Source organism: Onychostoma macrolepis, chromosome 09, assembly GCF_012432095.1.
Source record: "Onychostoma macrolepis isolate SWU-2019 chromosome 09, ASM1243209v1, whole genome shotgun sequence".
Taxonomy (NCBI): Eukaryota; Metazoa; Chordata; class Actinopteri; order Cypriniformes; family Cyprinidae; genus Onychostoma; species Onychostoma macrolepis.
In genome coordinates, this window is record NC_081163.1 from 19,219,882 (window position 1) to 19,228,160 (window position 8,279).

The 8,279-nt window shown below is 37.1% G+C and overlaps 1 long non-coding RNA gene across 1 annotated transcript in view; it reads left to right on the forward strand.

The window, feature by feature from the left end:
• LOC131547484 (uncharacterized) overlaps positions 1-8,279 on the forward strand; it is a 100,206-nt gene that overhangs the window by 88,745 nt on the left and 3,182 nt on the right. The window lies entirely within an intron of this gene.

Consider the following 8,279-nt stretch of genomic DNA (forward strand, 5'->3'; position numbering starts at 1 on the left):
ATTTTAGTTGACAAAACTTCTGTGTCATTGTCCTGTTGATGCAGTTGTGTCTGTTCACCCCCGATAACCTTTGACCTGATGCTAGATCAGTCATGCTTTCTTCCTGCTCCCTCTATCTCTATCTATCCCTTTATTTCCTGCCCACTGACATTCCAAATCTTGCTTACAGTGGCTTTGGTCCAGGACACACAGGAACGAAAGCCTTCTGTAGCCAAAATAATGACTCAATACATTGGTAACAAGAGCTTACATTTTAGGAGATCTCTTGAGCCATTTTGCAACTACCAGCCCAAGAGCAAATAGTATGTTGATTCCAAAAATATGACTAAATATTTTATTTGTGTGTATATGCACTGGCATTCAGGTAACGGCAGCTGTTGTATGTTCTCATACTCCTCATCCAGCTCTCTAACACTCTCGTTCAAGTCCAGGCCTGTTTCTACTCCAGCACACAGGCGTATTTTCTATGCTATAAAACGCTGAGCTTTATAAATAAACCTCTGATTCTGCTCATCTCTCACGTCGCTGCTCTCCACTGTAGTGCCTCCAATTCCGGCCACGCGCAATTTCCCCCTGGCTCGGCCGAGTCTCCAAAAACCTCGGCCCCTCTGTCTTTTACAACAACAGCCTACCTATTTATACTCCCTCTGCTTCGGCTCTTTCATTCCCTGCTTTTCTCCGATCCCTCTTTAAAGGCATCGTGTCAGATTTCTTTCCTTACTGTTTATTTGTCTCGGCATCCTGGGCCATCCTGGTGAAATTATTGCTGATCCCCCACCCTCTTTTTTTTATAAAGATAGATGGTCGAGCCAGAGGTTTGATGGATGTTCTATCACAACAAATAAAAGCCAGGGAACGCAAATGAAAAAAGAAGTTTGGGATTCCAGCAGGAAACCAGTTTGGACGATGCAGGTGGCAATACGAGGATGATATTTCAGCCGAGATCGGCGCTCTTAAAGCGCACACGTGCATGTCAGAAACCATCATTTTGATGCTAAGGTAATCACAGCATTTTGTCTTTAGAGATGACGTAGTACCCTATCCGCACCATATGCTAACCAGGCCTGTCGGATTTTCTGGTAATTTCTTTAATAAATGCCATAAGCAGAGACTGCTGGGCTCACTGTAACCAGCCTCTCTGCACCTCCGCTCTATGTGGGAGTTTTATATTGAGCACAGTCTGTTCAGCTTGGCAAGAGGATGCGGGTGGCTGGCATTTGGAGCTAACCATGCATCTCACCCTATTACAGTAAATGTTACTGTGTCAGGCAAGCAATTCAGCAATAAATAAAGCAGAGCAAACATTATTTCAAAAGCTCCAAAACAGGCAGAATGGAAATGCCGCCTTTTTTTTCATGTCCAGTGATCCTTGAATACGAGATTCACTATCCAAACTGGAACAAACTAAGAATATGCATCATGTATTTAATTAAATGTGTCATTTGTGATTTCTGGTGTCTATTAATCAATGTTATGGAAGTTTTTTTTTTTTTTTTTTTCTCATTAGAACTATTTTCTTGCTCAAATCCATTAGTGTTCAACAGGTCAAGTCAACATGAAATAGCTTTACAACCCATTTTGTTTTGTGATATGACCTATTTCCAAATGCAATATGGATTTTGCAAAAAACATTTTTTATTTATTTTTTATTTTTCTCTCTCTTTGGAATAGCATGCATTGATTAATTGTGCACAATAAGAAAGTGTTAGGAACATGTACTAAAAATGGGGTGATTTTATGTTGACTTTAAAATCAACAGTCTCATTATATTTCAGGCAGCATGTGAAAAGTAAAAATGGCCTTTTATGGAATGTGAAAGCAGGTGTACAAGAGGAAATGGCATTAGGTGAGTGGGATACAGTTGTGTTAAAGAGACAGATGGAGGAAGATTTATAAAAGGAATTGTGAAAGAAAAGCAGGAGACATTGGCAGTACATTAGCAGCAGTGATCGAGTGGCCTTGAAATAGACTCAATTTTTCCTTGAGTGTTGAGGACAACCGACCCGACAACCATAGGGCGAGCAGTGTCACCAGCCGACTGTGTGAGAGCGCGATACATTGATCATGTCATATGTCTGGGCTCATTGGGTAGTAATTTACGCCATGAGAAAGAGTGTGTGTGAGAGAAAAAGAGAAAGGAGATGGTTTGGCAGCAGATCCTGAACGTGTGGCTTTGGTTTGGAATGAGGTAATCTAGGCCATACCACAATCCCATATATTCTCATAATCGTCACCCTCTCTCTCTCCTTCTGTGTTTGATCACCCTCATTCCCTATTCTTTTCCTTATTCATGTTTTCACCCCTGAGCCCTGTTCTTTTCATAAAGGGGGATTATTTTTGTCACAATATGTAATTGTGGCTTAAAACCTCCAAAGTCTATGAGCTCCACTTCCTGTACATAGAGTCTCTCATTAGTTTCCAGTTGGCTGACCTGTTTTTGTGTTGCCATAAATTCAGGAGTTATTTCATCTTAACAGATTCCCAAATATACAGTATGTGTTTAAAAAGTATGGCCACAGGATTGATTGACCAGAGAGGACCTAAATATGCAATTATTGTAAGTTGAGTTTTTTTGAGGGTGAAAAAAAAAAGCATACAGCTACCAAACAGTAGAGAATTCTATATAAGTTTGTACAGTAAAATTTTGCATTTAAAACATGAGTTGGCTCTTAATTTGAAATTTGACACCGCATCTTTAGAATGTTGCATTACATGTAAGATGCTGAAAAAAAACCGGAAAAAAAATCATGAGACGCGAGCACAACATTCAAACATGTCAGTCTAAGACATGTTTACATAGAAAAGCAATGTAAAATCAGCTGAATGAAATTCATTCTGTGTTCATGGCCACTTGTTGTGTTCAGTCAGTATTTATGTGAGCCATTATTCATCTCATTGACTAAACTAAAGTAATAATTCACACAACAATTGTAATTATGTCTTTGTTTGCATAAATTAAATTACTTACTAAAATAATTGAAAAGTCTTTTTTTAATTGGAAATATTTCAAATTCAAATCACTGATTAAATGATATGGTCGCAGCTGTTAACAGCTCACTGAATGGGAAAATTATAGTGAATAATAAGTTTGTTAGTTTCAAGAATTCCTTCTCCAACTCTTCATTCTCCGACCGATATCTGGTCAATATTTTGCCACCTGAAATCTGAACTGAAGCAAATTTAACCACAGGTATGTAAATTATGGATTATTTCCTCCAGTGGCTTTTATTGATGGCTTTTTTTTTTTTTTGTGATTAACTTTTTATTTTCTTCAAATCGACGAAACAACATCCATTCAAACAAAAAACAGGGAGGGCGAGCAACAGTGGCCTTTTGTTTTTATAAAAGGCTCTTTTTATAAAAGAGCCTTTTTATAAAATAGAAGATTATATAGAAGATTTAGGTTTATCGGCTTACAAAATTATCGGTTATTGGTATCAAACAAAATTTCCATATTGGTGCATCTCTAAATATAATGAGTTATATCATTATATGAGAAACAAATAATAAAATAATTAATTAATATAAATGTCCAGTATATGCAAAAATTTTGCATATAGTTTTGTTTGAATGGAACAATAGCAGGGTAAGTAAATAATGACAGAATTTACATTTTTGGTTGAACTATTCCTTTAATAATTTCCTTTTAGCCTCTTTTATCTCTTAGTCTTTGCCGGTTCTCAAGCTGCATTGTGGGAAGGGTGCAAATAAAGGAGGAAAAAGGGTTATTTTATTTTTCTACATTGTCTCCCAGTGAGTAGAGGGCAAATACACAGATGCTGGCCGGGTCAGTGTGATCTACTTGTTATTGAGAGTGTGTTTGTGTGTATATGCGAGGTGAGTGTGTTTATGTGTGTGAGTTTGTTGAATTAAGGGGAAAAAGTCTTGCCCCTCACTTCCTGCCCATACGCCTCCACATGACGCTGGACAACCACAGAGAGAGAATAAAAGACAAACTCTTGTGTGTAGAACCTTTGTGTGCTTATGTGTGTGGGTAATGCAGAATATCCAGGGGGACTTAGGGGAAATGCGAACATAAATTGTGCAATGCTAATTTGACTGTTAGAGAACAATAAGTTGTTGTGTGTTATTGCATTAGAGGGAGAGAGTGAATTTCAGTAAACAGTTTGTGAATGTTTAGATTCAGAATGATTACAGGATCGGCATGTACACAGATGCACAGCAGCATGTCAAAAAATATATCAGATCAGCTCAGTAGAGTCTGACTGCAGCTCACATGCACTCTCTGCTGTCTGTCATTTCATGTGCACTCGCCACATAGAATCCTGGAAAAAAAGTTTTCTAATGGAACTGAAAAGGTTTTAACAAAAGACTGTTAAGACCCCCCACACACACACACACACATATACATCCAGCAACAAAAGTTAAATGAAGTGGCCCACTGTCTAAAAGTAATTCAAATCATAAATATGTATTTCCAGCTATCATCATAGCAATAAAACAGTTCAAAAGTTATTCATTCATTAATTTATAAGAAATTAATTTTATTCAGCAAGGATGCAATATTGATTAAATAAATAAATGTTTTTGTTTTGAAATTTCTATGCATAAAAGAACCCTGAAAAAGAGTATCACTGTTTCCATAAGAATATTAAGAAATGCAGCTGAAATGTTTTAAATCAGCGCAAAATCAGCACATATAATGATTTCTGAAGGATTATGTGACCCTGAAGACTTCAGTTTTGCCATCACATGAATAAATGACATTTTCAAATACGATATTGAAATAGAAAATGCTATTTTAAAGTGAAATAATATCAAATAGTTAAATAGTAAATAAATAGTAAGTGAATAGTTTTTGCAGATTGCAGCCTTGGTGAGTATAGACACATCTTTCAAAAACGATTGAATAAATAAATAAATACCCACCTCAAACTTTGTTTGAGTAATTTGAGTAATGTCCACTTTGTTTGAGTAATTTGAGTAATGTCCACTTTGTTTGAGTAATTAAACACCCATTTTTCATTAATCTGCAGAGATTGTATGTACTGTATATATGTATGGCTCATGGCATTCATCTCATTCATACTAATAGGATAGTGGCTAATACTGGAGGTCAATTCCAAACAGTGTGTTTGTGTCCTTGAAAGGCACTATGGAAAAGGAGCACTTCTCAAAGAGTCATTTTAGAAATAAATAAAAATAAATAAAAAATGGATTCAGCTTTGTGAAGGGTAAATGCAAGTCACTTCAAGGAAGGGCATTTGCATTTAAGAGCAGCTTGACCTTATGATTCAGTTAGAAACTGTAGTGATACACATATTTCTACAAATATATTCTAGTCTTGAAAATTCTATGCATTTTATGTTCTTTTTCCTTCTTAGGTATGCAACTCCAGCTCTGTGGTCAGTGCTTGTCGGTCTCCCTTTCACATTCTTGGCTGGATAAAGGGCAGAATCTGACAGAAAGAGTAATGATGCAGCCTAGTGTTAATGTGAGCCTTTATCTGCACTCATTATTAGCCTCATCGTCACAATGTCAATGTGCTTTTAGTGCTGCCTCTTCTAGCAGGCCTTGCTAATTGACAGATAGCTACAAAAAGCAAACACGTGGTTAAGCCTTGTAAAACACAGATATTTCCTGTACTAGATAACCGACCAGACCTCCCGTTGCATCCAATGCCTTCTCATTCGTACGTACACACATTGTCAGTCTATCCATTTGAAGTCTAATCCAAAATTACTCTGAGAGGCTCTTTTAATAGCAGTGACGCTGTGGCTTGCGGCTGCGTCTGCAGCGTCCCGGCTCTATTAGGCTGCACTGTGGGAAAAAAAGAGGAATCGATATCATATCAGCATCCAGCGGAACACCTGACAGTTCAATTTCACAGCCGTTCTTGAGAATCGATTGCATGGGAATAGTTTGGGACCCTCTCAAAGGCTGACCGTTGTAGTTAATCTGTAGCACTATTTGCACGGGTCACTGCATGCATGGTCATTAAGACTGTATGTAATAACTGAGCGCTACGTGAAGGCTAGCACCTTTTTGCCAATAGTTTGTTTCTAATCGAGATAAACAAATACTAAATACAAATGTATGGCGTGATGGATAAGCCGTGTTTCGTAAGCTATTACAAATCCATTTAACGTCTGATCTTAGACGTTAAGTCTGCCATGTAATCATGCTTGAAGTGATAATGGAGGACATGATGATGAGGAAAAAACAAATGCTTTCTGAAGTCATCTGTCCTTGAAGTGTTGCCAAATTTGGGTGATTCTGATCATAGCTGAATAAGAGAAGACATTCATATAACAACTTACATCATCTCTCTAATATAAAGGTTTGATAGAACAAAATGGCACATTTCCTAATTTTCACTTACAGCCAGGATCAGATAAAAAAGTTAGATGAAAAAGCCCTTCTCATTGATGAAAGTCAACCTTTGTTTAAATAAATGAGGAAAGGAGGGGGATGGTGGGTAAAATGATGCAAGCTTCTGGAATTGAAGCAGACTTTTGGAACTGATAAATGCCTAGCTTCTAATGGCATTGCTCTTTATAAGGAATGAAAAACATTGCGAATGATCCTTAAAAGGATAGTTCACCAAGAAATGGTACATTTCTGTCATCATTTACTCACTCTAATGTTGTTCTAAACCTGTATGCCTTTATTTAACTTTATTTAAAGGAGAAGTTCTGAAATTGCTGTTAGTTGCTTTTTTTCCATCCAGTAACTCTCAATAGGGACTGAAGCTGCGAAGCTTCAAAAAGGATGCAAAGTACCAAATTATCATAAATGTATGCATAAGAATAATGCACTTTATTCCAGTCTTCTGAAGTCAAATGTAACCTTTGTACAAGAAACATTACAAATTTAAGTTATTATGAACTATATCAGTCAAATATATGAACAAATCGTTTATTTTGACTTTGAACCAGATCAGTTAAAGGGGTCATATGATGCAATTTCTTGTTTTCCTTTTCTTTAGTGTGTTATGTAGCTGTTTGTGTGTGTATAAGATCTGCAGAGTTACAAAGCTCAAAATCTCCCACAAAAGGGTTTATTCTATCTAAAAGAGAAGGCTGATCCAGACCGGGCTAAAACGCCTCATTAAAACACGCCCCCACATGTCTACATCTGTCATGATGTGGAAATATTTGCGTAATGCTGCCCAAATTTTCACGCAAAGAAAGAAGGCGTGATTTCAGTAACCGCAGTAGTGTTGATGCAGCCATGTCAGGGAGACGCTGTGTGTTTCTATGCGAAAACAAAAGCACTTTATTTGGCCTTCCGGGAGTAGATGCAATTAGGAATCATTGGTTAATATTTGTTTACAATAGAACAGCACAACTCAAATGTTGAATTCGTGAAACGCATTTTATGGATGACAGTTTCGGGAACCTAGGAGAGTACAAGGCTAGCTGTGCACAAAGGCTATTTCAAAAAAAAAAAAAATAATAATAATTAAGAAAATGTGTCAATTCCAACTTTGCAATGACAATCTGATGCTTCTGAATCAGCGACTGTATGTTTTATTATATGTTTAAGTATTTGCTATTGATTGTTCAAATGCAGAGTTTTGCGCAGAGTAGAGTAATGTGTTGTGCACACGTGTGTGTGTGTGTGTGTGTGTGTGTGTGAGAGAGAGGGAAACAGGGTCACATCACAGCGGAGTAAACTGCCTGTCAGAAATCATAGCTCGTTAGCTGTCTTAACCGTGGCTTGTGTACTGTAAATACATACGACTGTGTCTGTCACACGACTCTGTTCCCCTCTCGGTCTTGAACTGATGGTAAAACTAAGGACGTTATTAACTGTCTTTATATTTACTTTGAAAGCTGAAGCTCGCGATTATGGTAAGGGGCGTTACATTTCCGATGTGTGCTTGTGGTGTTCGGCCAATCACAATGCACTGGGTCAACTGGCCAATCAGAGCAGACTGCGCTTGTCAGAGGGTGAGGCTTTGTAGAAAACTACACGTTTGAGAGAGGCGGGGCATAGAGGAACTACAATAATGTACAGTATTTGAAAAATAATGTGTTTTTTGAACATTAAATCATGTCAACATATTCTGTTACACCAAATACACAAAATAATGATCTTTAAAATAGCATCATATGACCCCTTTAATTGATTGAGAAGATCTAGCTTAAAATAATGCTTCATTGATTTATTTATTTACTTGCATATTCTGCAGACTATCAAAAATGATGATAATAGGCTATGTATTGGATCTGAATGAAGAGTTGAATCTGATGATAATACTCAAAAAAGACAGCAGAATTATATAATAGCCAATTTTTTAACTTTTTTTTTTC